The following is a 13,187-nucleotide window of genomic DNA, read 5'->3' as shown; positions in this document are numbered from 1 at the left end:
ACCATGCATATATTTTTCAGGAGACAATGCTGTATGTGGATGACTTCCCTGTCCTTTTTTTTCTCCTTGCTGTCTGCTAATGCAACAGGGATTTTTCTCTGGCCTTTCTCTCCTGACACTCCTTTCCAGGACAAGAGTCCCAGCCCCCTCCATATAACTGCTAGGTTCTGTCCCTCTCTGGAGAGGCTTGTCCTGCGCTATTGGGAAGGGTCTGGGTCAGCAGAAATCCCACTGTTAGGATGCCTCCGCTCGGAGCTCCCCAGGTGAGTGTGTTGGGTGTTTCCAACATTCTCTAGCAGATCTCACCTCTTCCCAGCCTCCTAAAATCAGTGAGATGTCAGGAGCTGCCATCACTTAGGAGGGAAGAAAAAAAAACAGAATCCTCATGTCTAGTACCAGTCCCCACCCAGAACTCTTAGCAAATGGGAATGAAAGCAGAACTTTCTCTGGATTTTTATGAAAAGGCTAATTCTAAAGAATTCATAACTTGCAGGTAGTCAGAGCATAGGGTCTTTGGGGATGAGGCACCTGGAAGACTTTTTCGAGCTAGAGAATGGGGGCTGGAGATGGGGACACACCAGCATGGGATGCTTCTATTTTACACTAAACACAAACTACCAATAATTACTACAGGAGCCCTGATCCTCCTGGAGGCTAAAATGGCTTCAGAACAGTTAAAACCCTTGAGGAACATCAGGGGAGCACTGTCCTACTTCCCTTCCAGCTACTTTAGAAACCAGCTATGAGGTGGCCAAGCCACCCTTCACATTTCAAGCCAGGGGCCCCCAAGCTAACTGGAGCTTGCTGAGATGCATTGTAATGAGAAAAAATTGCAGAGCTCCTGGCAGTAGAGAGAAGGGTGCGTTAGTCAAGCACACAGCCTTGCCCACCCCAAGGCTCTTTCCTGTAATCCCCTCTATTGTGCCTTTAAATCCATCCTCAGTGAGGAGAGATAGAAAGCCAGCCTCCCTTCTGTTTCAGACTCCCTGAAGGAACTGCAGACATCTGCTTTTTTTCATCTGGGGAGTCTTGTGGAGGCACAGGGCCCTGAGAGGTGAAGGCCTCTGAACTCGGATGACCTCTCCTTCCCAGCTCTCCCTCAGAGCTTCCATGTGGGGATAGGAAATGCCCTATGGTGCCCAGAGCCATCTTTTTGATCAAGCTTGGCCCTGCCTCCCCATCACCCAGGTCCACCCCTACCAGCCTGCCCCTCCTCTGCCTTCTCTCAGCTACACAAGGCTGACCAGGTGTCCACCACCCACAGAGGCCCATAGGCAGAGCAACTTCATGAATAGAAGAACCTTCCTTCTCTCCCTCACCACAGTCCCCAACCCTATGGCTTGACTCCCAGAGCACCTCCTACCAGGACGTCCTCAACCTCTGCTGGGAAGGCAGGCCCAGTCTGAGAAAATTAGTGGACACTTAAGAGCTTAGTTCAGCCTTCAGTGGGTATTGACACATCTGGTGTGTGGGTCTGGGAGTCAGCTTCTGACCAAGGCCCCAAGGGGTGGTTGTGAGTTTGGAGGATTCAGACCTTCCAAACTCATCAACCTCAGCAGTTAACAGTAAGCCCAAGTGAACATCTGCTACAGGAGACAGCCTGGACTAGCCTCTGCAAATTCTCTGTAAATTGTGGCCTGACCATGCAGAGGGGAAAGAGCCAGGAGTCAGAGAACCTGGGTTCTCATCACCTCTCTGTTGCTAAGCTTCTGAGGGTCCTCAGGCAAGTTATGAACCTTCTGGGAGCCTTTTTCCTCACTTGGAATAATAGTATCCACCATTCAATGAGCTCTTATTAGCCTCGATTTTTTATACATTCAAGGAGTGGTAAATATATAGCAGTAAGAACAACATGCTTGCTGACCGTGCAGAAGATTAACAGACAAAACAACCTGTGTACTCACACTGGGATGGATGTCCCAGATGAATGTTGGTTCAACACACATCTCACCTGAACCCCATATAACCACAAAACATAAACATTGTCATTATCTTTTTATGACAACTATTCCCACTATTCCCTTTACAAGTTCAAAACTGAGGCTCAAAGAGTTTAAGTGCCTAGTCACACAACTAGGAGAGATACCAGGAAAGGTGAAAGTGTGGTGGGAATGCCCAGTGGAAAGGCTCACCGTCTTCTCTGGCCAGCAGCTGCAGGAGACTGGGCAGTGAGAACCCTCCCCTCCCCCACCTCCCACCTCCATCACATTGAGGTCTTTGTCTCAGAACATGGTCAGAGCCCAGATTTTTAAGGCCATCCAAATCTAACACCTCTCCCCATGTAGCCAGCTCACTGGGCAGGCTTCATGGGAGGGTGAGCTCTGGGCCTAGACACAATATATCTGACCAGCCAGAGCAGCTGTAGCCCATTAACTTCCCAGCACCACTACTACTCACCCCAGTCTAGCCCAGTCCAGGGATCCCACAAGGTCAGTCTCAGGGGCCTAGACCAGAAGAAGGAGAAGGTGCTAGTTGCTTTTAACACAAGTCCTCATTAGAGCCTGGCATCATAGAGACAGACACTGCATCCACTGGCATTTGTCCTTGCATGCCTAAGTGGCATTTCTCACCTATAGTAATTCCCAGTGCCCCACAGATACCAGGGGACAGTCTGTGGTGAGTGACAGCCTGGTTCTTGGTCATTGAGTCTGAGAAAATGTCCTGGAAGTGCAGCCCCTAGACAGAAGCACCTGAGTGAATGTGCTCGGTGCTCCAGTCCCTTAGATAATAAACATTCTAGAGAGGGCCTCTCCACTTGGCGCTGTAACCTGATAGAAGGTCCCTCAAAGAAACTTCTGTCAGGTGGCAAGTCTTATGAGGAGGTACTCACTAAGTGCCTTTCAGGCCCTGTATCTTTGGACATGTTGGGAACAAGGGGCAGTGCCTGGCAGACCTGGCTGCTCAATCTAGGGTCTCTGCAAAGTAGAGAGGTCAAGACCAAGGGCATAGCAGTGGCACACTGGCTGGAAGCCCTCGGGCCCAGGAGGCTCCGATCACGTGCATTCTGCTTCATGGCTCAGAAGAAAGAGCCCTGAGCTGTGTGGAAGGAAATCTGGGTCCTGTTCCTCCCATGAATTCAGTTCAATTTCATTCAGTCATCTCTGGTCTGTAGTAAGTGCTCAATAAATCATCTCATTTTTTTTAATTTTTTTTTAATTTTTATTTATTTATGATAGTCACAGAGAGAGAGAGAGGCAGAGACACAGGCAGAGGGAGAAGCAGGCTCCATGCACCGGGAGCCCGATGTGGGATTCGATCCTGGGTCTCCAGGATCGAGCCCTGGGCTAAAGGCAGGCGCCAAACCGCTGCGCCACCCAGGGATCCCTCATCTCATTTTTTTAAACCGAGGAATAAGTCAATATCTTAATCAATATGTCTATAAGTAGATGTTTAACAGATGTTCATAAGATGTACTTAATGTACTTTCAGATTGTCGACATCAGGATGCTAAAGGCACACCAGCACACCTGTTCTACATGACAGGATTGTAGAGTAAATAGGGGGAGGAAAGGGCACACCACTGAGGAAAGGCTTCACGAAACATGCAGTTTTGTCCAGATATAACAAATTAAGCAAAATTTATAATGTAAGCTTAGAGGCTGGCAGAAAGAGACATTCATTAAATCAGTCATCTCTGGGGCCCACCCAGTGGTGAATGAATGACCTACCAAAGCAATGAGCCACTTGATACGCTGTGAGTGCCGCTCCCCCCTCCTCCCACCCTCATGCCCTCCTGTACCCTTCCCCTTCACCGCTCTAATTGCCATGTGAATTCATTGCTCCTGCCAAATGAAGTCGGCTGAGATGGAAATGTAAATTTATTGGACCTGACATGCATCAACACAGCTCTGATAAAATGCTCCTATGAGCCATCCCAAAGCCCACTGTCTCAAAACCACTTTCTGTACCACACTGCAAACTGCTGTTGGAGGCTTCGTGGCTGCCTCTGTCTATATCTGGGCTACTCGGGCCTTGAAGCCACCCTGTCCTTTCCCGCGTCTGTGACTCTGTCCACTAAGTTCCTTCCACCTAAAGAGCCTTCTGTTGGGATCTGCCTGTCCTTGACAGCCTGGTTGCATGGCCCCTCCACGCAGCCTCCCCTCCCCTGAGCTGGAGAGGAACTCCCCTTCCCCGGCACTCTCGCATTCTACCTTGTTCTATCGTTATTTGAACATGTGATTTCCTCTCCTACTAGATCACAAACTCCTCAAAAGCTGAGGCTACCTGATGCATGTTGAAATAACCCCCTGCATGCCTCATCCCCCAGTGCAATGCCTTGCATGAGGGAGATCCACCACAGTTGAGTGAAGATAACGGGGTTAAGGGGAAGCCAGGTCAAGCTCAAGACCTGCATCCATCATTTGCAATGGGACTGTGGCCAAGTTGTTTGACTTCTCTGAGCCTCCACTTCCTTCTCTGTAAAATGGAGACGACAGCAGCCTCCCTGGGAAAGGGACTCATTGACTTACTGTGTCTACACATGGCTATCACTCAAGTTGGCTTTCTTTTCTTGTTCTCCTCACCTCCCTGGCTTCACCCCATTTCTTCATTCAAAGGACTAACCCCTGCCCAACATGACCCTCCAGTTCCTTCATGATTCAGCACTTGGGGATGGGAATTTAACTGAGATGATCAAAAGATTGAGCCATACAGGAGCTCTGGGGTAGATACCAGATTCCTGTGGATGACTGAATTCTGACTGAGTACACATGACAGTAGGTAGGCCTAGAGCTATACAGATTCACCTCTAGGGAGGTGTGAATATTAACCACGTCCAGCTTGGGCCTTTATACTAGACCAGGGCTCCTTGCCTGTTGGCTTCACAGGAAAAGAAAGCCTGTGTCCTTTGAGACGCTAATAGTTATTCTGACATAAAGAAACCCAAAAGGATTCTGTGGTCCAGTGAGTGTCAGACACGGAGCCTGGGTCTAGAATAAGGCTAACATGTCCTTTGTGTCTTGATGGTGTTGGGGAAGGGAGCCCTCAAAGCTTCCCTGGTATGACTTGTCCTCAGCACACATCTTGTATTGAAATGGTCTCTCTCCCTGTCTGGGCCTTCTCCTGCATAGGCTTCTCAAGGCAGGGCCACTGCTTCTTTATCTGCAGATCCCCAGTGCCCAGCCTAGTGCCTAGAACATGATAAACTTATAATAAATGATGGTTGAAACCATCAAAACTTGGGCCCCCTGACACCAGCACATCTGATCGGAGCAGTCTGTTTGATACCAGCTGGGTATGGAGTCCATTTCTGTAGACCCCTGACATTGTTAAGCCCAGGGGTTGGAGAGAGCCGCTATGGGAAGAAGAGACACAGAGGAGGCTACTTACCCTAGAGCAGAGGCTGCCTGTGCTCTTGAGTCTCGCTGAGGGTGTCCAGGCCTGAGCCAGGGGCTGACGTCTAGCCAGAAGGCAGTCTGATGTCTGCGGAAGATCCTGGCTTCCATTGGGCAGAGGCACTGGGATCGCTGGCTCTCCTCCCACACAGACGATATGCAAATGGCCAACTCTCCCCAGAAGAGCCAAAACAGTGCTCCTTCATATCCAGTTAGGTGATCTGTGGGTTCCTAGAGGCAGTGTGAGACAAAGACGTGCCCAATTCATGCCCAGCAGGCCCTCCCTGCAGGGCACATTTGATGGAACCCCTGGATGCGCCGTGGGCGTCTGTTACATGCATCACAACCCCCTTCTGTTGGACTGGGCTCAGTGTGCAAGGGACCGTGGGGACTGAAGGAAGACAGGGCAGCATGAACGTGGCCGTGGGGACCTTCACCCTGGTTGTCCATTCTGGGTGGTAAATGGACTCCAACAGATGTTATAGCTTTCTTTCTAGCTCTTACATGTTTTCTCTTCCTGGCTCTTCTGCCATTTTACCTCCTTTTTATTTTTCAGTTTTCTCTTCTAACAATTTTTACTTGTCTTTTACCTTTCTTCCCTGGTTGGCATCCCCACCCACACGCCCACTGATGCTCCAAGAACCACATCAACCTCTTCGACCCACATTTCTGGATTTGACCCTGGACTCTGACTTAGCCCCTCGTGAGGCCCGGCCAGTCCCCCTGCTGTCCTGCAAGCTGCCATCCTGCATTGCTACCCTACAAAAGGCAATGTTCACTTTTCTTCCAAGTGGAAACGCTTTACACTATTTTCTACAAACCCACAGAGAGTGAAAATAAAAACCTATAATAGCAGCAATAACAAGATCACCACAAGAAGAAACAAAAACCTGTGATAGACTCTGGAACCCAAGCACCTCTGATTTGATCGACCCCATAGTCATGGGAGGGTGGCCGCCAGCGGGCTGGCCCATGTGTTCTGGGTCCCCTTGCCCTGCCCCATGTGGCCACAGCTGATCACATGTGCTCTGACTGTAGTACAACAGGTGTAATTAGTGATTCTCCATCAGTACTGTGTCTTCCTTCAGTCCCCACTGGCTTTTCTTCTTTTCTGCTCCTCTCTTTGCCTACATTCGTCTTCTTGTTTTCCCTGACCACCTTCCTCTGCACACACCCCCACTCCAGGCTGTCACCTGCTGCCTTCTCTGACACCTGCTCATAGTGATCTCACTGTCCACAGGTGGCTCCTCATCTTATGTCTGTCTCTCCACCTTCCCTCTTCGTCCTCCCAGAGGGGCCCCACATCTCAGACTAGCTTGAATTCAGAGTTTCAAGGAGACAGGACACCCCATGTACACAGAGCCTGCTCTTACTTGCCCTTCAGGCCCTAGCTCATCGCCTCCTTCTCACCGAGGCCTTCCCTTAATGTCCTACGGGTTTCCTCTTAACAGCTTAGCCCTATTAAAAATGTTTTGTCACTCAATCAGCGTCCTCTCCCCATCAGAATGCAAGTTCTGTGAGAGCAGAGACCTTTTCTTATGCACTGTTATGTTCCCAGGGCCTGGGACAGTGCCAGGCACATTGGAGAAGCTCCACTGGAAAGGAAGGAGGGAAAGAAAGTGAGGAAATAAGGAAGGAGGGAGGGATACATAACTTGTAATATCTACAAATGTTAATACATTGAATCCTCATAACAGCCCTATGGGGTAGCTACTATTATCTCCATTGTACAGATGAGGAAACTGATGCATGGTATTAATGTAACTTGGCCAAGGTCAAATCCCTAGTAGGTGGCAACACCTGATTCAGAGGCAGGCTAGGCTGTCTCCCTCCAGAGACTGGACTCTTAACCAGCATGCTCTCAGGGGCCAGTAGTATGGACGAGGCAGGAGTCTGGCTCTTGGCACTTGGGACTTCTCCCTCTGCACCAGGGAACATGTCCATGAGGAACAAGGACTGGAGGTGGGGGGCAGGGTTCATTTCTACTTGCACCTACCATGAGAGAGAGGCCCACATGCATGATTTCATTCATCCTCATCTCCATCACAACCCTCAGAAAAGAGCATTACCAACATCACTTTCACAAATGAGGACCTTGAGGCTCAGAGGGGCTAAGGGACTGGCCGGGGTTCACCTCGCCAGTAACAGCAGGGGCTAGACTCAAGCTCTGGTGTCCTAGCTCCAAATCCAGCATTCTTCCCCCTACTCACGCTGGTGGGCATTCCATGATAGATGTTCCTTTGACACTAGTGATGGCATCTCCCTGTTTTGAAAACTCTTTTTCCATACGCACACGGCATATGCGTGCTTATGATCATCTCACCTGGTATACGGTCATTCCTATAAAATGCTGAGCATCGGGCTTCAGGGAAGGATATGACATTGGTCCGATGGTGAGATCAGGTTCAGCTCATGCCATTCTGATGGAGACCTTTTCCTGAACCTGGAGCCTTCGGTGAGCTGGGCCCCCATGTCCTCAATACTCTGATGCATGTCATATAGGCTGGTCCTGTGTGGAGGTTTCCTGAGGTGAGCAGCGTGAAAACGGGGTGACCTTTACCCTTACTCCAGGGCCCCTAAATGGCAGGGCTCAGACACCTGTGGCTGATCGGCAGGTCTTAGCTCTGGCTGACCAGACAGTCCTCTGAGCTGCTTTGTAGACACACATGCTTCAGGCTCATCTGCAGCCTGGATTCATCTGTGGGGGTGGGGCCCAGCACTTTTTTAAAAGGATTTCCCAAGAAGTGGGTGCTGATGGTCCCCACTGAGCCTTTGGGAGCCAGGAGCCCCAATTTGTGTCCTCCTCTGTTTTCTGGTGGCGTGTGCCTTGGCTGCAAGGGGGGTCTGGGCAGATGAGACAGGAGAAGTAATGATGCCATTAATCAGAGACACTAATCCATGCTAAGGTATCATCCATCCCAGGTAACATTCTAATTCAGTTCAAAATCACATCTCCTTGAAAAGGCCCTTGAGAAGTGAGTGATGTGGATGCTGAGAAATCAGGAAACTGGCTGGAGGGTTCTTTGGGCAGGAGACTTTTTGCTGTGCCCCAATTCCCCCTGTACAGTGACAGAGGGTGACAGAGGGTGGCACCAGAGTGGCAAGAGAGGTGTTTCTGGGCAGACCATCTTGTAGCCATCTATTTAGCAAGCTCCGACTGAGAGCCTCCCACACACAGGCACTGGGCTTGCAGGTAAGCAAAACCAGGTGCAGTTCTAGCCCTTGTTGGGCTTAGACATAGTGGAGAAAATTGATGTTATGTAAGTATTTATTTCCATATATGTAGACTGGAGGGGCTGTTCCTTTCCCGACTCTAGGGTCCCTGCTATAACCTTCTGAGTGCCTGATCCCACCCAGTCCCCCTAGATATAGAACCCTAATAACATCAAGGCTGGTTTTTCAGGGGTTTCAGAACCCTGGTAAAGTCCTGAAGTGCTCCACCTCCCCCACAGCAATATGCCTGACATTCTTTTACCCTTGCTCAGGGTCTTCTGCATTTCTGACAGATATGAACACAGAAATGTGCAGACACCCCAAGGAGGGGGACCTCCAGGATTTTGTTTTACAATAAGGTATAAATTACTAACACTCGATCCTTCCTGGGAGCAGGTTTTAAGAATATGGAGAACCTGACAAGGGTGTAGACCTGAAGGGAGGCAGAGGGAGAGCCATGGAAACAAACAAATTCTGCCCACACCACACATTTCTGCCCAGCTAGGCTAGAGCAGTGTGCGGGAGGTGTGACTAGAGAATGGGAGCCAGAGGGAGGAGGAGGAAGGGGGGGGAAGAGAAGAAAAGACTCCCTGTGGGATGTCCCACTTACTTGCCCTGAAGACAGCAACAGGAGCCAGGGTCGGTCCTCCAGCGAGTAAATGGAGCTTTAAAGAGCATGCAGGCAGCCCAATTAGCGAGACTGACCTTTGCCTGCATGGAGTTGGTAACACCCGTGGGCAGCTGGCCTGGGAGCTTCCTGAAGCAAGTGTCTGCAGCCTGACACTGGCCCTGCTGAGGCCCAGTGAACTAGACCACCTCATGCAGTCCCAGAGCCCTTATGGTCTCTTGAGAGCTATGGACCTCTATGGAAACATGCATATAAACATGCACACCAAACTTTATATGTGCTTTTTCATAGCCTGAACAGAGGTGAAGGGAAGGGGCATTCATTTAAAGATGAGAAAATAGGCCCAGAGAGGCCAAATGCCTTCCCCCAAACTGAGTCCTCTAAGCCAATCCTGTGTCTTTCCTTTCCATCAACCCAGATCTACCAAGGATCACTTATCACATCTAACTAGATTTGTTAGGGCATAACTGGGGGCCATACAGCCTAGAATTTGGCAATGTGGTCCAGATGTCACACCTTCTGGCCCCATAAATAAACTCAGGCTTGATGGTCCATGAGTCTTGATTAGGGCATTTTAGAGAATGGTCCCCACCCCTGCCCCCCAGAGAGGGGCATAAACCTATTCTGCATGGCACACAGTGAGACCTCAATTAAGAGCAGTTGTGACATTAGGGAAGGGAATAGAATTCTCAGAGGTGTACATTGCATCTCCCCTCAAGAGATTTCAACTCTGAAATCCAGCTTCAGCCAAATTGGAGAGAGGGCAGGCGGTGCTGAGGTAAAGTTGGCTTCAGAGGTCTGTCACAGTAAGTACCGGGACCTCTGCCACCATCTCTGGCTCCCACATGCGTTTGCCTGGTCTTCACAAAATATATTCAGCCTTGCTTGGGGCACCGCCAGGTTCTTCCTTGTGAGGGCATTTTGGCCACAGCCAGGATAACTCAGGCCAACATGGACACATGGACAACAGCATCAGGCAAAACAGTGTGTGTGCTCGTGACTGTGTTTGGGGGAGTGGGTGGCAGAGGGAGAGTGAGTGCCAGTGGATTAGGAGCCACAGAATCCAAAGGGACATGGCACCACTCCCACTAATTACACCTCCCTCCCCTCCCCTGCTTCTCTGCCCTCACCTGGTGCCCAGTGCCATAGCTTTCCTCCCAGCTTCCACTGTTAATCTCTGTAAGAAACTGGACCAGGGAGAAGCCACCAGTGAAGTGTCTGTGGTGGTAGGAGGGGTCACAAGGTGGATGGGGCTCCCTTCAGTAGACAGAGCTGGTGTCCTACCACAGGAGAGACTGCTTGTCGCTGAGCTGCGTCCTGGACTGACTTCTCCCTGGAGATGCATTTAGTTGTCTCCGTCCTGAAGCAGGTATGGGCCAAGATGAGAGGAGAGCAGTACTGCTGGGATCCAAATTACCTAAGTTCCTTTATGTGTATCCTGTAAAAACGTGATTTTCCAGTGTCTCTTTAAGCAAGTTTCCTGGAACATCGTTGTGAACTTTGAAACATTGAAGCAGGAGTTAGACGCAATCTGTGTCACAACATCGAACCTCTGGCTGGGGTGCTTAGTCAGAGCCAGACTTGGATCCTAGCTCCCCAAGTCACTAACCTCTCTGAGCCCGGTCTCCTTATGGAGAAAATACCCCCATTTCTTACAGTTGTTGTGAGGATTAAATGACATTTTGTATGCAAAGCTCTTTGTGCATATCTGGGGAGAAGTATATGCTAACGGGTGCACTAAAACCTTAGTCCTTTCTCATATCTAATTGGAGGGAACTTACTTCTATTTAAGCCAGATCCTGTGAATTAAGTTCAAAGTGGTGTAATAGTGGGGTGCCTGGGGGGCTCAGTCGGATAAGCATTCGATTTGATTTCAGCCCAGGTTGTGATCTTGGTCATGGGATTGAGCCTCTTGTCAGCTCCACATTTAGTATGGAATCTGCTTGAGATTCTCTGTCTCTCCCTCTGCCCCTCCCCCTGCCCACTTGCTCTCTAAGATAATTTTTTTAAAAATCTTAATAAAACATGAAAATAAAATAAAATGGTGTAATAGCCAAAAAGTTGACTGGATCTGATGAACAGCAGAACTGAAGTTCTAAGAAGTCAATTTTATTTGTTTTTAAATAAAATTCTCAGACTATTTTTCCTCATACTGTCAACTCAAAGGGTCAAAAAACTTAGAGCTCACCACAACACTTTACAGGGAACTTACAACTATAAAACATGTTGTATGTTTTCTGTGGTAACTAGCTTTGCAACCATTTTTATAATATAATCTGCTCGAATAACTCAATGATGTGATAACTTCTGGAAACTTTGTCTCATAACTGAGAAAATGTAAGGACCAAGAAGAGGTAGGTCAATGTCATACAGCAAATTAGATGCCACAGTGGTTAGAATCTTCCACCCTCAAGGCTTCATGTTGTTAATTAAACTCTTGGTTGCAGTTCATTTTTTAAGAGGCAAATAGAATTCGCCATTAGAAAATAGGAACTTTCAAAGTTTGAGAAGGAAGACGTCAACAGAGCCCAACTAAAGCAGTTCAGCAGTTGAATCCCTTCTTATTACAAAATATGTTTCTCTCTCCATGGATGTTGGTAGCTTCTTTTCCTGTCTCTTTAATGGTCCTTAATGGTCTATAATATTAGTGTAATTCTCTGCCCTTTTTTATGGCCATGCTAAGACATGGTGAACTTGGCAATGAATGAAATACTATTCTCCTTTTCTCTGCTTAGGGAAATCCATCAATAATTAGACTAATTTTTCAATTTTACCATCTACAAAAAGAAAATGCCCATAAATCTCCCAAAACAGAAATCAAATGTAGCCCATTTAATTACCAGCAAGTAAACAAAGTGATTCTTCCTCTGTAAGATACCCAAAAACATTCATAATTGGCTAATTAAACTACCATAGAAACGATTATTCAGTATAAAGAGGAGAAAGAGAAGGGAAGAAGGAAGGAGGGGACCATTCACAGACACCCGGGGCTTTCAGCTGGGAAAGTAATAAGCTTTTCCAGGCCAGTGGAATAGAGGCAGAATAGAAAATCAACCCATGTTGGTGGCGTGGCTTCTGCAGACACATCTATGAACCAAAGGTAAGCCTTCATCCTGTTTTACCAAAAGAGCATCTTCCTTTCTCCTTCACATCCCCCGCCATCCTGTAGGAAGATGCTCCCAATAGGCCTTCCTTCAAGTCAGTTTCCTAGCACTTTTACCCTATAAGGAGTTAGTATTTTGGATATTTTGGGAGAGTCACTGAGGTATAATTAAGGTAACCATAGTTTCTAGTTCACCTGAGATAATCCCAGTTTACTCCTGTGTCACCATGTAATTATTAATAGTACCCCCTTTTGCTCTCAGAAGTGCCCTTGTTTGAATGATAAATTATATGGTCACCCTGTATATCATTTGAAGAGTGTAGAACTGTCAACTTATAAGTCAACAATGATGGATTGATAATAGCTGCCTGGAGCACTGTTGTTGAGAAGGATTCTGAGATTGTGGTGTGGCTCAGCAAGTAAAGCTATAGTGATAGCTAAGCAGTATCTCCCGAAGGGGCAGCTCTCCCTGGGGCAATGGAATGAGCATGAGCCAAATGCCAGGAGGTCTGAGTTTACACTCTGCTCATGGTTTCCTGTGCCATCTTGGGTGGATCACTTCTGGCTAATGTTACACCAGGTTACTTGCAAGGTCTCTTTACATCATGAATCTATCTAATCTTGCATTAAGGGGAAAATTATACTAGATGACACCTGAGCTCCTTTCCTACTCTAAAGTTATGTGATCCTATGATCATTATATGAGAAGGTTCTCTCTGCCACCAAAGGAAAGCTATACTTTGGGACTGATGCCAACTAGTACCTCTATAGTGCACTCTACAGTTTATAGAACACTTTCATGAATGTAACCATGATCATACAATGTAGGCTTTAATTTTGTCTTCATTATATAGGTAAAAAAAATAAAGCTAAGAAAGGTTAAGTAATGGAACTCTGGGCTCAGACTGTC

At 48.0% G+C, this 13,187-nt stretch overlaps 1 protein-coding gene and 1 long non-coding RNA gene across 52 annotated transcripts in view; one reads left to right on the top strand and one right to left on the bottom strand.

Moving 5' to 3' along the window:
• Window positions 1-13,187, top strand: part of CACNA1C (calcium voltage-gated channel subunit alpha1 C) — a 760,002-nt gene that overhangs the window by 442,555 nt on the left and 304,260 nt on the right. The window lies entirely within an intron of this gene.
• Window positions 2,414-9,378, bottom strand: LOC121479845. Of its 2 annotated transcripts, none has more exons than XR_005984826.1 (4): window positions 9,157-9,378; window positions 7,657-8,177; window positions 5,329-5,564; window positions 2,414-2,444 (listed from the first exon to the last, which is right to left on the bottom strand). It is a non-coding gene; the product is annotated as an uncharacterized LOC121479845 (long non-coding RNA). The 2 variants fall into 2 exon arrangements; XR_005984827.1 differs by having other exon boundaries at window positions 7,657-7,842; window positions 9,157-9,211.

The sequence above is a fragment of the Vulpes lagopus genome, chromosome 21, assembly GCF_018345385.1.
Source record: "Vulpes lagopus strain Blue_001 chromosome 21, ASM1834538v1, whole genome shotgun sequence".
NCBI lineage: Eukaryota > Metazoa > Chordata > Mammalia > Carnivora > Canidae > Vulpes > Vulpes lagopus.
The sequence above is the reverse complement of the archived record's forward strand: the minus strand, read 5'-3'. Positions and strand labels throughout refer to the sequence as shown.